This window comes from Gossypium hirsutum, chromosome A06, assembly GCF_007990345.1.
Source record: "Gossypium hirsutum isolate 1008001.06 chromosome A06, Gossypium_hirsutum_v2.1, whole genome shotgun sequence".
Taxonomy (NCBI): domain Eukaryota; kingdom Viridiplantae; phylum Streptophyta; class Magnoliopsida; order Malvales; family Malvaceae; genus Gossypium; species Gossypium hirsutum.
In genome coordinates, this window is record NC_053429.1 from 41,193,123 (window position 1) to 41,208,841 (window position 15,719).

Consider the following 15,719-nt stretch of genomic DNA (forward strand, 5'->3'; position numbering starts at 1 on the left):
CAGGAAAATCCGCTACCTCTTGTGATTGCTACTGATTTAGTAAATCAGAATCCTGCTCCTTGTACTATGTATGATTATGCTAAACCTACTTTAACAGGAGTCAAATCGAGTATAGTTAGACTTGCTATTGCGGCAAGTAATTTTAAACTGAAACCTAACACAATTCAAATGATACAACAGTTTGTTCAGTTTGGTGGTTTGCAGGAAGAGGGTCCAAACACTCATTTGGCAAATTTTCTGGAGTTTTACGACACTTTTAAGATTAACGGCGTTTCTGACAATGCCATACGCCTTCGGTTCTTCCCATTCTCATTGAGGAACAAATCGAAACAATGGTTGAACTCGTTACCATAAGGGTCAATCACTACTTGGGAACAAATGACCGAAAAAAATTTATTTAAATATTTTCCGCCAGCTAAAATAGCTAAATTGAGAATGATATCTCTTCTTTTATGCAGATGGATCTAGAAACTCTTTATGATGCATGGGAGAGATACAATGACTTATTATGAAGGTGCCCTTACCATGGGCTACCTTGATGGCTGCAGGTTCAGACTTTTTACAACGGTGTGAACCCCTCAACAAGGCAACTTATCGACCCAGCCGCTGGTGAACTTTAAATAAAAAAACACCTGAAGAGGCTTATGAATTTATTAAAAAGATGTCACTGAATAACTATCAGTGGCAAGTCATGAGAACAAAGCTGACAAAAGCAGGTGGTGTTTTCAACCTCGACGCGGTTACTATGCTATCTAACCTGGTAGAACTTTTAAATAAAAAGATTGACGGTTTATGTGGTTCTACTCAAGTACATCCAGTGATGAGGTGTGATTCAAATGGAGGAGTACACACAGAATATCAATCTTTCAACCATAGCACCGAGGAGGAACAAGTTCAATATATGGGTAACAATAATTCTAGACCTTAAAATAACCCATACAATAATACTTATAATGCAGGTTGGAGGAACCATCCCAACTTCTCGTGGTGTGGTCAAGGAAATCAAAGGCCAAAACATCCCTCAAGCTTTCAACAACCACCTTACCAGTAGGAAAAGAAACCGAACCTTGAGGAGATGCTAACGAAATTTATCTCGGTGTCAGAAACTCATTTTCAGAATATCGAGACAAAACTTAAGAATCAACAAGCATCGATCCAAGGGCTCGAAACTCAAATAGGCCAGCTTGCTAAATTGATTTTTGAACAACCACAAGGTAATTTGCCGAGTAATACTGAAACTAACCCAAGGGAGCAATTTAATGCGATTACCGCTCAAGCTGAAGAAGGGTTAGTTGAACCTGAACCAAAACCAAGGCAAGGAATTGTGGTAAGTAAAGGTAAAGGTGAGATGGACCACAATGAGCAAAAACCGGTAAGTAGAGACTACAAACCTCGTGTGCCATACTCCAGTGTGACAAGGAAAGACCACACAGATGAACAATTTGGTAAATTCCTTAAACTATTAAAAAAATTACACATTAACTTACCGTTTATTGAAGCTCTTTCGCAGATGCCAAACACAGTTAAATTTTTAAAGGAGTTTTTAGGAAACAAGTGGAAGTTGGATGAGGCATCACATGTAGAATTGAACGCCGTTTGCTCAGCCATTCTACAAAATAACTACCTAACAAGTTGAAAGATCCAGGGAGTTTTACGATTCCTTGTTTCATTGGTATTTTAAATGTTAACAATGCTTTGGCTAATTTAGGGGCTAGTATTAATGTCATGCCCTATAAAATGTTTAAACAACTAGGTCTTGGGAAACCCAAACAAACTAGGATGAGCATTCAATTGGCAGATAAAATAATCAGATTTCCTAGGGGTATTATTGAAGATGTACTTGTTAAAATTGACAAATTTATATTCCCAATTGATTTTGTTATTCTATACATAGAAGAGGATAGTGACGTGCCTTTAATTTTAGGAAGGCCCTTTTTAGAAACTGCTAAAACTATTATTGATGTTGATACAGGTGAACTCACACTTCGTGTGGCTGATGAAACAATCACTCTTCAAGCTCGTAATTCTACTAATACTAATCATGTGGTGTAGCCTTCTTTGCAGGAAATATGTTCGAAGAGCATATATGAGCCATGTTCAAGTAACAACAAAGGACTCAACTATGAAGAACGAAGGCTACAGATAAAGGAACTAGATGAATGGCGTACACAGAAACTGAGAACACACGATAAACCAAAACCACGCCATGACGGACTCAATGTTTCACCAAATCAACTTAAGGTTGGAGATGAAGTACTATTAGATGCAGCAGTCCCTCGCATTCCCACTTCTGAACCTAATGGAGCAATCCCTTTTACGGTACTTAACATTTTTCTATACGGTACAGTGAAGGTAACTCATTTCAAATTCGGCACGTTTAAGATAAACAGTTGTCACCTAAAACGTTATTTTGATAAAATTGATAGCAGGAATGAGGAGTGTACACTCCTCGAACCACTATGACCACACAACAGAGAGGTAAATCGAGCTTAAACTCTAAATAAGTGCTTCTCGGGAAGCAGCCCGAGCACTAACAATGTTGATTTCCTTAAATTTTAGTTTTTAACATCTAGATCATTAACTGAGTCGTTGAACACAAGTTTTCCAAATCCATACGGTCAGGCATACGGACGTGCCTTAGGCCGTGCTCATACCAATGGAGGCGACACAGTTGTGTGATACGACCGTGTGAAAATAGAGCAAAATTTTTCCCCAACACGGGATTCGATACATTGCCACGGTCGTGCGACATAGCAGTGGGAAATCCTGCCAAATTAACACGGGCGGGAGACACGCCCATTTCTAGAAGCCATGGTAGAAACTAAAAAAGTAACACGGGCGAGCGACGCACCTGTGCCCACCACCTGTGGTCGAGACTGTCAAAAGAACACAGGCGTGCCCATATATACACGGGCATTGGAGAAGCGAACCACATAGTGCACGGTCGTGCGATATGACCATGTGACCACATGGCCTAGACACACAGGCGTGTCCTCAGGCCGTGGGACGATTCCTCATTTCGTGATAAACATGGGCTGGACGCTACCCACATGGCCGCGCATCTTTTTAAACTTATATTATTTTTATTTTTACTTTTATTTCTATTTATTTTTGAAGACTCATGTTTATATTTTTAAACTCTGCTTATCTTTATAATTATTATCAAATTATTCCCTTAATTCTCTTTCACAGTGGTGTCTTCTCATTTATCCCTCAGAATCATGCCTTTCCTTCAACTTTATCTTCAATTCTCGTTCTCGCTAATCCAGGGATTTCATCCACAATTTCAGGGCAGTTTCACTTCTCTCCCTCTCTTTTGATATTATCTTTGTACATTGAGGATAATATACATCTTAAAGTGTGGGGGGGTTATTTATATCATTACCAGAAAACCCCAGAATTTTTATCTTGTCTCAAATAATTTTCTCATATCATTATTAGAATAAATTTTGATTGACCCATGATTTTTATTGATATGTTTTAAATTAAATCATAAGTAACTGTGCACTGATTGTTTAAACTTTAAGACATTAGGGAATCAAATAGGATAAGTTGAAATTTTTTAGCATTAAAATTTCTAGTTTGTTTCCCTGAATTGAGGTATTATCTTGAAGTTTTGAGTTTACAGGTTTGACATCAAAAAGCCATAATTTTTGTGAGATCTTAAGCCTTTAGAGCATATATTATTTCTTTCATTCTCACTTTTATTGTTGCTATGAGTGCATCAATATTGATTTGTTATTCTAGAACTTGCTTCGATTATGCATGTCAAGACCACACCATTGATTTGATATGTTGAGATGATAAAGGCACTTAGGTTTAACCCACTCACTCCATAAAAGTCTACCTTCATAATTAACCCTTAGTGAACTCCCTTGAGCCTAACAAGCCATTCATTGATTTACCCTCAATATTAACCCATAACCCATTATTGTTGAAATCCCCTCAATTAATTTGATCCCCATTTTTTTCGAGATTTGATTTGAATAAATTGCTTAGCTATGTTTTATTTTTAATAGTTAGCAAAGTTCTATGTTACTTGATTTGTTCTTAAAAAAATGAAGTTGCTGCAACTGAGATGATCTAGCTTATTACGAAATTATGTAATGCTTGGATTAAAATGATGTTATCCATGAAGAAAAGCTCAATTCTAGGATCATCTAGTTAAGAATGTAATTTGTTAGTTTTAGTATTTTTTTAGTTAGGTAATTTTTCAATTAAATCTCGATTCTAACCTTTTTTTTCAGCTTGTGACCACACCCCCTAACCAAAGCCAGGTTACAACCCTCTAAAGACCTTTTGATTGATGTATCATCTTAATATATAGTGGTAGAGATTTGATTTTCACGCAAGCCTATGGTAATAACTTTTCATATTGACTGATGAGTGCTTAATCTTTTGTCCTTAAACACCTCGAGTGATTTGAGTGAATATTTAGTGAGGATGTTGAATTCTGTGATATTTTGAATCAAATGTGATTACTTAGATGAGGGGAGACACTTATGTTTTCGTGATAAAATGCTCAACTTGGAATGTTTGGAACTTTACTGTTCTTCTAGTTGAGTTATCAATGTATGATTACTTATGGATTATTTTGAGATATTATTGATAGGAATTATAAGCTGAGAAAAATGAATTTTTAATTGTGAATTGAGGATTTTACGTGAGGACAAGCAAACGCTTAAGTGTGGGGGTATTTGATAAGTCGTAATTTATACATATTTTTATCCCATGCTTAGCACGTTTTTGGATGAATTATCATTAGATTTTTGAAATTCGATGCTTCTAATCCCTTAATTTCATGTTTTATAATTAGGTGAGCATAGGAGAGTAAAAAGAGTGAGAAACGGGCCAAATGGAGAAAATGGGTCAACATAGGAAATCAACACGGCCTGGACTTCCCCACACAGGTAGACCACACGCCTGTGTCTATTTAGCAGACTCTAACACGACCTAAGCCACCCCACACAGGCGTGTCACACAGGCATGCCCCTCTCTAGCCCAAGTCTAGTTCTACTCGAAAAAGGGCACTTTTAAGGGTTTGGAAACATTCTAAAGCCTATATAAACTCCCTAGAAAGGCATCTAGAGGACACATGGAGTAGGAAGCAGGGAATTACTCGAAGAAAGCCGATTGATCCATCTTAAAAGCCAGATTCTCCTTCAAGACTGAAGATCTCCCTTCAACTTCCTTCGGGATTTTTGGGTTTCTGTATGTTTTGTTATCATTATTCTTCTGAGATGTTTTTTTTTTACACATATGAACTAAGCCCCCTAAATACCTAAGGGGAATTAAAGCTAAGATGGATCTTGTTATTATTTTTTGAATTATATGATAAATACTTGATTTGTTCTTAATTATGTGTTCTTAATTCTTGCTTTAATATTCCAAGATATTAATTCAAGTATTGATATGCTTATTCAGAGGAGCAAAAGTCCCTGTCTAAGAGTAGATATAGCATAATTAAGCGGAGTTGATTACACCCCTACACATAGGGCAACATAAATTTGTCGTATTAGGGTCAAACCTAATAAGGGAATTCATAGATCAAGTTAATGCAACACTAGGGTTTTAATTAGAAAGAGATTTCAAGTAATCAACCTAAGGTTAGACGTTATTTGTCTCAAGAGAGATAATAATATAAATTAGGGATTTCTATGGATCAAGTCAAGTGAATAAATTGTCTAATTTAGAGTAAAATAACAAGTGAAGTCTAGGTGAATTTTTCCTTGGGTATTGTCTAAGTCAATCAGTTTTCCCAAAAGTATTTCCCCAATTTACTTCCTGTGCATTCTTAGGTTAGTTAATTAGTTTAGATAAAACAAACCTCTTTATTTTTAGGCTAGATAATAAAAAGAAAGTTAATACTAGTATTTTTAGTTCCTGTGGGTTTGACGGTCTTGCTATAAGCTAAACTACTGTTTAATAGGTGCGCTTGCCTTTATTGTGATAATAGTTAGTTTTCAAGTACGATCAATCATAAATATAAAAATTATCACAAGGCATTCCATCACAACACAAACACCACTCAAAATTCAAAATCTAGGGGCATTTTGGTAACTAAAAATTAGGTTGTAATCAGCTATTTAAAGCCATTTTTGGCTAAGAACAAAAGAGATGGTGGTTTTAGGTTAGAAAGCTTTTTGGTTTTAGGGTTTTCTTTCATCTTTTAGCTTAAGAGTATGGTAGTTTTCTTCTCTATAGTTTTAGGGATTTAGTTTATGTTTCTTTCTGGTTTTATTTAGTTTCATAATTGTTAGTTAAGTATGTTTTTGTTGTAGCTTTGTTTTATTTACATGTTAAAGACTTTAAACTTTGTTGTAATCACGCTTTAATCTTTGAGTTAATGCTATTTAAGTTTTCTTTCTTCTTATATGTTAAAGCTCTCATCTTTAGTGTTCTTGTTTCTTTATCTTTATGTTAGATTCTTTTCGTTTAACTTTATCAAGTTAAAAATAAAAAATTTCATCTTTTTGTTCAAGTTTATGTTAATGGCTTCCATAGTTGTTTCTTTCTTGTTTGTTAGCTTTAATATGGTAATAGGTAATCAAAACCAAAGCGGTTGGTTGATGGAGATGTGGGCAAGTTGATTTTTGGACAAAGGATTAAATTGTAATAAATTAAACTAAATCGAATAGAACTAAGAACTTAGGTAGTGACGTTGTAACAGCCAGTTTTCTAGTAGGGTCGGAAAAAATGGTTTTGGGACCACAAATCTGACGAGTGAGTCTGTAAATATTATTATTTAATATTTACAAGTCAAATATGGTAATATATAGAATTTTGATCTAATAGACTTTAACTTATTGAACAAATAGTAAAAATAAGTTGTTTGTCCCTAAAGTCAAGTGATTTAAAAAATGAGGTATTGGGACCTCATTTCTATAAACCGAGCTCATAAATTTTTTTATTAAATGTTTAGAAAGTGATTATATTGTTGTATTAAAATTTGGTTAGATAATTTTGATGTTTAGATAGTTAATAAAATAAAAATGACTCAATTGTAAAAAGTGCAAAAGTTAATTAATATTAGTTTAATTGAGTCAAAGAGATGGAAAATCATCATGATAGGAATTTATATGAAAATTAAGCCATTTCTAATTTACTAGACGATATGTATGTATGTATGTTTTAAATTAAAAATATTTTAGTTAATGGCATTTTTGTAATTTAGTTAAAATCATAAACAAAGTAAAAACAAGATAAAAGTTATCATATTTATTCTTTTTCTTTTGCAAAAATAGAATACACCATGGAAGCACCTCCAAGCTTTTGATCATCATAGTTACTCTTGCGTCGTAAGGAATTTTAAACCGTTTTTCATGATTTTTATGGTTTTGATATTGTTATAGCTTAATCTAGCAAGTACAGGGACTAATTTGTGAAATTATCAAAGTATAGAAAATATACCACTGATTATTTTAAATTATTTTTATGTTAATTGGTAGAATATGATGTTTGGGTGTTTGATAGAAATATTTTGTTAAATGATTTTGCATAATTTTCAAGTTTAAGGGTTTAATTGAAAATGAATTGATTTAGACATGATTTTTCTTGAAATTTGAGCATGTGAGGACTAATTTTGGATATTATAAATTTGGTATAATGGTTATAAAGTTTAATTTTAGAAATAATTATGTTTTGGTCTTAGGAACCAAATTGAATAAAATGTGAAAGTTTAGGGTTAATGTGAAAAATTGTAAATAGAAAGTTATATGTATTAAATTGAATAATATAGGAAATTGAGGCTAATAATTGAAATAAATTATATTATAGATCAAGAAAAAGTATATAATCGAGGAAAATGGAAAGTTGTTGTAGTCTCTAAACTTTTGTTATCTTTGCAATTTAGCCCTGGTAAGCTCATAAGATTTAATTTAGAATAATTTGCAATATTTTATTGACATGTGATTTTATGATGTATTGAATAATTATATATTTAATGAAATAATTATAAAGGTGATTCAAGATGAGAAATGTAATTGAATTGTAAGTTATTATGTGGTTTTGTATATTGAGCCCTAATGAAATATGATAGGATACATACAATTGGCATGTCAATAGGTTATATTGCGCGTTGTACAAGTCTGACTTGAGATGAGATGATGATTCCTGATTTATTCTTGTCCACTGAATATATCGGAGTCCAACATTTGTTACAGATTATTGTGTTATATTTACAGTGTTCTTGGCGTGTTACTAAGGGCGAATGTAAAGCCTTTGGGCTTGGCACTTGGCGCCGAGGTGTGTTTCTAGAGGGATGTTAGCGTATGGGCTAGGCACTTGGTGCCAAGGTGTGTTCTTGATTGGTTTGGCTCGTTGGAGCATTTTGGTATGTTTCAGTGGATAACCGCATATCCAAATCTATTATATTATTTCTTCGGGCAGATTTTTAAATGGTTAATTGACTTGCATATTGAATTGTATAAAGGTTCGCTCGATTTGCAATAGTATATCATGATTTGATATTGACTGAATTTGTATGATTGAATGAATTATATAACTTGTATATTGGTATAACTCACCACTGATTGATTGAGGTTGATAGGAATAAAATCTATTAACATTGTTACTAAATGAATTATTATGTTTATTTGGTAAGTTTTATCATTTTAACCTGTGAACTTACTAAGCTTAGTAAAGCTTACTCATGTCATTTTCCTATTTCCTTGCAGATAACATTTTACGAAGTTGGATATTGGATCAACGCGAATATCACACTATCCAAATTCCTTTGGTAGATTTTGAAAACATTTATTTTGGGGATATGTCGCATGTAATAGGAGTATCTCATATATGTTTTAAGTACTTACTACAAGTGGTATGTTTATACTTGTGTGATGAATGTATGCTTTAGTTAATGTTTTTCTTGATCATGGTTTGGCATAAAAATACAAATATGGTATGAAACTTGTCATGTAATAGGTTAAATTGTGTAATTTTTTATTGTATCATATATGTGGTTATGGTTAGATTTATGAAATAATTTTTGTGTGGTTATTTAGGTGGTTAATTTATGGTACATTTGAATGTGAATAGATGAGTAGAGGAAGGGTAAGTTTTGTCTTGAATGTGAGGTTGTTTATGAGCTTATGTGCTACCATTTGATATATGCTTATGACATGATAACATAGCTTTAAATTTTGGATTGTTTAGATGTTTGAATTGTGGTGTCAATGATGGCATATTGGTTAGGCACATAGGTTGGTTGTTTTGGGATATTTGGAATATGTTTGATTGTATTTTGAAGTATTGTAAACATATATCTTTGGTATGTCTTGGAACCTGGGAAAATAGGTTGGAAGTAGCTTGTTTTAGGGGCAATCTAGGCAACATACGGCCTGCGACCCAAACTATCACACGACTGTGTGCCTCACACGGCCACCCTATACGGTCGTGTGTCATTATTGTTTTATGTGTAGGTTTCACATGGCCTGTGACACAGCTGTGTGTCTCAAGTCAGTATGTAATACGGCCTACAATACGGCCATGTAACCCAACCTCAGATACACATGGTTGGGCACACGGCCTACAACATGACCGTATGGCCCTATTTCAATTATTCACACGAGTGGACGCACGGGCTAGGACCGGCCAGGTGTCCATACTTTGAGTACTCACACAGTTGAGCTATGTCACATGACTTGGTCACAGTCGTGTGACCCTTGTTTTCCAAATTTTCCAGATTTTCCTATTTTGTTTCAAAGTGATCTCTGATTGTTTTTAAATTATTTTTAAGGCGTTGTAGGCTGAATTTAAGGTTCATAAATGTATTTCTACCTTGATTTATATGAATTATTAGATGTAAGATAAACTGTATAAACTGTATAATCCACCGACGGAGATGGGTTAAGGGTGTTATAAACACCCCTAAGGGAATATCAAGATAATGTAAGAGCGAGAGCTAATCTTTTCGCGCACCCATTCGTTAGTCTCGGCTTAACCTAAAGGATCGAGAGATAAATCAGACATAATTTGTCTAAGTCGATAAAATTGAGATCAAGGATCAGTGAACCACATCAAAATCAACCAACCACTATTGGTTATTTATTGCATAATTTCTTAGTTTTTTATTCTTTACAATTTGTCTTTGAGATAGTTAATTTAGAAATTAGTATTAAAAATCTCTATTTATGCTTTGTCGTACATAGAAATTAGTAAGTAGCTAGCTAGGCTCCTTTCTTGCATTTATTTTTCAATAGAAATCTTTCAATCCTCGACTCCTTTGGGTTCGATCTTTGGAATACTTCGGTGTTTCATTGTAACACTATAAATATTACAACTGACACTGCACGCTTGCAGTAAAACTAGACTATAAAAATAGTTTCATAAATTCAATGTTTTAATGCACACACGCGCAGCCGATCAAGTTGTTGGTTTTACTGCCAGGGAATCGATGTAAGATTTAGTGATTTTTGTTTGATTATTGTAGGCTCATTAAGGAGATAATTAGAAAAAATTAAATTTATAGATACAACACTTTTTTTATTTTATGGTTTTCTTGTTTTTGTCTTGTTGATAGTTGTGATAGTCATGTTTAATGACGATTATAGGTGGCCCGAAGGTCTGTTCATGTCTAATATGGTTGGCGCTTCAATACTTAGCTGAGATTATTACGGACCTTCTTCAAAACAAGGATAAGACTTCGACTATAATTGGTATACCTACTCGTATCTGGTTCCTAGCAACAACCAGGATTTGGAGGTGCTTAATGACAATCACGACCAGATCCATTAGGATAATGCTTTCGAGAATGGAATGTCAGAATACAAATAAAACACGGAAGCTATCAAGAACCAACTGGGCCAAATACTTGAACTCCTTTAACACCAAGCTAGGGAGCAAGTTCTAGTGGACGAGTGTGTCTAGTTGGACAATGTTGAAGTGGAGGAAAATGTCCCTTATGAAATTATTGAGAAATAGAACTAGAAGGTCAATGTTCAACAAAGATAGAGGTTGGAGACTTGAGTGAAGTATTAGGCGTTAAGAGGAAATCTCCGACTCTAGTGAGGTAAGTGTAGAGGAGCCACCACACTTCTTGGACGTTTTAGAAGGAATCCCACGACAAGAACTGAATGAGGAAGTTCTCCAATAGAGGCATGCTCAAATGGAGGTGGAGAACTCAGAACATGTTAAGTTTGTGACCCCAACATTGATGGTTCCTCTAAAAGTGCGATGGAATGGGTTTAGTTTCACTAAGAATTGGCTCAAAGTGCACATATCGACACGACCTAATTCAAGGCAAGTTTGATATTTTCATTTGCTGAAAAAGGCCCTTATCAACTCGAAGATGAACAAGAGAAGGGAAAAAGTCTCCAAGAATTCGTGGAAGTTCCACTTTGAAGCATGAGGTATCGTCAAAGAGTAATTTTATGTTCAAATTTGTTTTGTAAATAGTTAAATTGATGTGAGCATAGACTCCATTTATTTTGCTTGTGTAGATTAGGTTTAAATTCGTGCAATTTTCATTTTTAGACTTAGTAGATTTAATTTTGCATGTTCGGGGTAAAAGATGAAGTTTTCCAAAAATTTTGGGGCTTCATCCAATGGTATCGTGATATCCAATGGGAGATATCGTGATACCTCCAAAATTTTCAACTGAGAGGCCAAAAACCTTATGGATATTGTTATACCCAACCTTGGTATCTCAATATCCCTTAAAATTTCCAAAATTATAATTTTAGGGGAAACACAGTGGTATCATGATATTCATCACTAGATATCAAGATACCATCGACAAATTCAAAATGGAGGGTTCAAAATTATCAGGATATTGTGATATCCACCCCTGGGTATCGCGATATCCAAGTCAACTCATGCCAAAATGGGTTTAGGTATCACAATCTACTTTTTTTTTTGGTTTTAGCCCTCAAAAGACCCCTAAAACTCCCAAATCAATCATTTTAAGCCCTAGCTGCCTTAATCTTCCCCCTTCTTCATCTTTTCTCTCAAATTTTTGTCAACTCCCTTTCGATCTCTTTCCATTTTTTTCTTGCTTTTATTCTATTATTTTTGCTTTATTTGTCTTTATTTTCAGGTTTTCTATTACTTTCTTGGGAACGATGCTCTATCGATTCATTCCGCGATACCAACAACAATTCCATATAGTTTGAATTTTCTTTCTTTTATTTGCACTTTAGTTTATTAGATTCAATTTTTATTGATTGTGTGTTATTGTTGTTGATTGTGGATTAGTTGGTTAGTATCATAGTATTACTTGGTTGTCATTGAAAGAGGAAGAATTGGATTAAAATGCCACCAAGAATTCCCAAATGAACCCGTACCCAAATTGTGCTTACCCAATCATCAGTATATAATAGCGACAAATTTATTTCTGAAGAGGCTAAAAAAAATTTTCAATCTACCCATAGTCGATTGTTCATTTGTGAAGGTGGTTTCAACTTAGCCTCTAAAGATTGTCGTGAAATTTGAGACATCATTTCCATTGGTGGAATCTGCTTGTTGTCTTACCTATGGCACCTGCGATCATACCCGTCATGTTGGAATTTTACTTCAACTTGAAATTTACGGTAGATGATCAGGTTTACATGAGGCGCTAATACATAGACATAGCCCCTGAGTGTATTTGTGAACATTATGGCATCCCATTTTATCCAAATGATGACATTTAAGATATAGATTTAGAACATTTTACGAATGTTGATATGGATGTTGTATTAAATTTTTTAACTAAAAGTTGGAGCGAAAGGAAACATGAGGGATATAACAATTTTCTTCTTTCTTTTATACAATCCATAATGTTCCCCATGGCTAAGATATGGATGCAATTTGTTTGTACACGTATTAGCCTATTGCTCAACACTAATGCTATCAATGTATTTCGAATTGTGCTTCTGTATTCCATTTTGCAACTTAAGCGGGTTTCCCTAGGGCACTGGATTTACTGAGGGATGAAAAAGTGTGATGTCGGAGTGTAACATCCTGAATTAAGGCCTAGTCAGAACAGTGGTTTCAAGACCATAAATCTAAGATAAAAATAATTATTATATGATTCTTATGAGGTCTATGATATGAATGCATGCTTATGTGAAAGTTTCATGAAGAAATTCTATGCATAAAATGTCTAATTGAATTTTAGGGACAAAATTGAATAATATGCAAAACTTGCATTCTAGAAGCTTAAAGCATGAAATTGCTTTAGATTATGAATTAGAAGGTCCTAATTAGCAATTTGACCAATTTTTATAATTTTGGACAAAACTGGGCATGCATAGGAAAAAGTTGAAAGAAAGGTACAAAGGCTATTTTGGTCATTTGGTAAATAAAAGAATAAAAAGGGAAAAATAAGTCTAAAATGTGCTTATCTTCTCCAAGTGATAGCCGAAATTTTCAATAGCCATAGCTAGGGTCAACATTTCAAGCTTGATTGTAAGTGCTCCCTAGCCCTATTTTTAATGTTCTTTGTATTTTTGAAGTCTTTGAAGCATGATCTACCCATTTCTAGCTATATTTTGAGCTAGGGTTCATGTATGAAATTGTACCCATGTGTAACATGTATGTATTTTGATGATTAATGGATGAATATGAAGGTTTGATGCATGAAAAACATCTTTTACTAGGTGATTTTTAGTGAAAACACCAAAAAGGGGGACTTGTTTGTAAAAGTGTCAAAGTGGGTAATATGTGAAATAAAGGAAAATATGGGCTAATATGAGCATGGTATAGGTTTGGATAGACTTGGGTAACAAAGAAAATGCATGCATCTCATTTTACGAGCCTGGGGACTAAATTATAAATAAAAGAAAAGATAGGGGTAAAAAGGTAATTTTACCAAAGCATGAATTATGGATTGATTTGAATAATGTGATTAATAAACAAGTTAAATTTGGCATTATAGATCAAGAAAAATGTGAACCAGGTCTTGATCGAGGAAAGAATAAAGTATACAACGATTAGGCTCAATTACCATCATTTTGTACTGAGGTAAGTACATGTGTAAATAATGTGACAGTGTATTATACTTTGATGTGTTGACATTATGTGATAAATGTTTTATCAATATTATGCATGCTATGCCTAATGATAACCTTGTAAGTATGAATGACATTGGTCATTATCCACGATGTTACGAGCAAGTACGATAGAGATGTTATGTGTATATGAGAAAGAATCCCGTTTGAACCTTAGGAATAGTTTAGGATACAAGTGACATGTCACTAGGAATTAAGAAATCCAAACTCATTGAGTTGGTCTGGGTTCGTGATATATATGAGGCATCCGAGCTCATTGAGTTGGTCCGAGTTCATTATGAAAGCGATACATGTAATTGGGTTCCGGGCAATGGTTTTGTGTGTCCTACCGGTGGCTAGGTAATCCTTGAGTGGGTCAGATAGCTGACAGGTTATGTGAGCAGGCCGTGTAGTTACACCTTGATCAATAGCTTATATGAGCAAGCCCGTGAGTAGCTCCTTTATGAGCGTTACTTGTTATGAGGTAGCCTTGGCTACGTATGTGTAACATCCTTATTTTCGGGTTTTTCGTGATTCTCAAGATTTTGGTAAAGTTTTTAAAATTTTGTATTTGGTTGTCAAATTCATAATTGAAGTATGTAATTGGGCTTATAGAAGGCCCATGTGATGGCCAAAACCCTGTAGAATTTTTGGATTTTGGACTTAAGGAGTTAGAGGCTTTGGATAGGTGGCCTTATTAAAAGGTGTGGGTAAAATGTAACACAAAAGATCCCCTAGCAATGTGGCTAATTGACGCCACTAAGGAGCTAAAAAGGTGGCGTGTAAGTGGTTGGGGGAAAGCCAGGGTTCGATTCACTATGATGGCAAATGTGATGTTATTTTTAGGCCTTGAGCATGCAGAAGTTGAAACCGAATGGAACTCTGTTGGAGAGAGTTGGAATCAGTTGAATGCTTTAATTAAGGAGTGATAAGGGGAGAGATTTTAGGGATTTGAAGGAGGGATTAGAGTTGGCCGAATAAAGGGGATTAGGGAGGAGAAATCAGCTTGGGGATTTTGAGGGTAGTATTTCGGCATTAAGCTATAGTTGTGCCGGTTTTCCTCTGTTGGAACACCATAGAGCCATTCTTTTCTTCCTTTTTCTTCTCTAACCAGAACTATCACCCTTTCCATTCATCTTTCTTTATTTTCTTCTCCAAAACCAGTCTACTATTCCTTTCTTCCCATCTATTACTCTCTTTATCATCATCACTTTTGCCGAAAAGCCACAAAAGCCGAAACCTGTGAAGCTTGGTTGTGCCGATTTCTTGTTGACCAGCAACCTTCTTTTTCACTTCACTTTTTGGTGGCCAATTCCTTCATCTGCTAAGATTTAAGCAGTACAAAAAAAAAAGACTGTGGTAAGTATTCATACTCCAATCGATTCAGTAGTATAACTGTTTACAAAAGCCGAAACCCCCTATAGTTTAGGGAGGTTGTCGAATTGAGATATAGGCTTTATTGGGCTTCTTCATTTGATTTTTATGGTTTGTATAGTAGAATAGATAACTTTGGAGGAGCAGCAAGGCTTGGAGTGTCAGTGTTCGATAAGTTTGAATCATATCGTCAAACCTTGTGAAGGTAAGTGAACTATGGCCATTAGGGGTTCTTTGGCCGATTTTGGTAAGGTAAGATTTGGGTTGATTAGCATGACCTGTAGACTAAGAATGGTGGTGAATAATTGTAGGTTGACGTGGGAGACTTCGTTGGTGAACGTTACAAAATAGGTGTGTAACGAACCCTCTTTCGTA

The 15,719-nt window shown here is 34.7% G+C and overlaps 1 non-coding gene across 1 annotated transcript; it reads right to left on the reverse strand.

The window, feature by feature from the left end:
• Positions 1-426: 426 nt before the first annotated feature.
• LOC121231752 (small nucleolar RNA R71) lies at positions 427-532 on the reverse strand. The gene has a single exon (XR_005929807.1). It is a non-coding gene; the product is annotated as a small nucleolar RNA R71 (small nucleolar RNA).
• Positions 533-15,719: the final 15,187 nt, after the last annotated feature.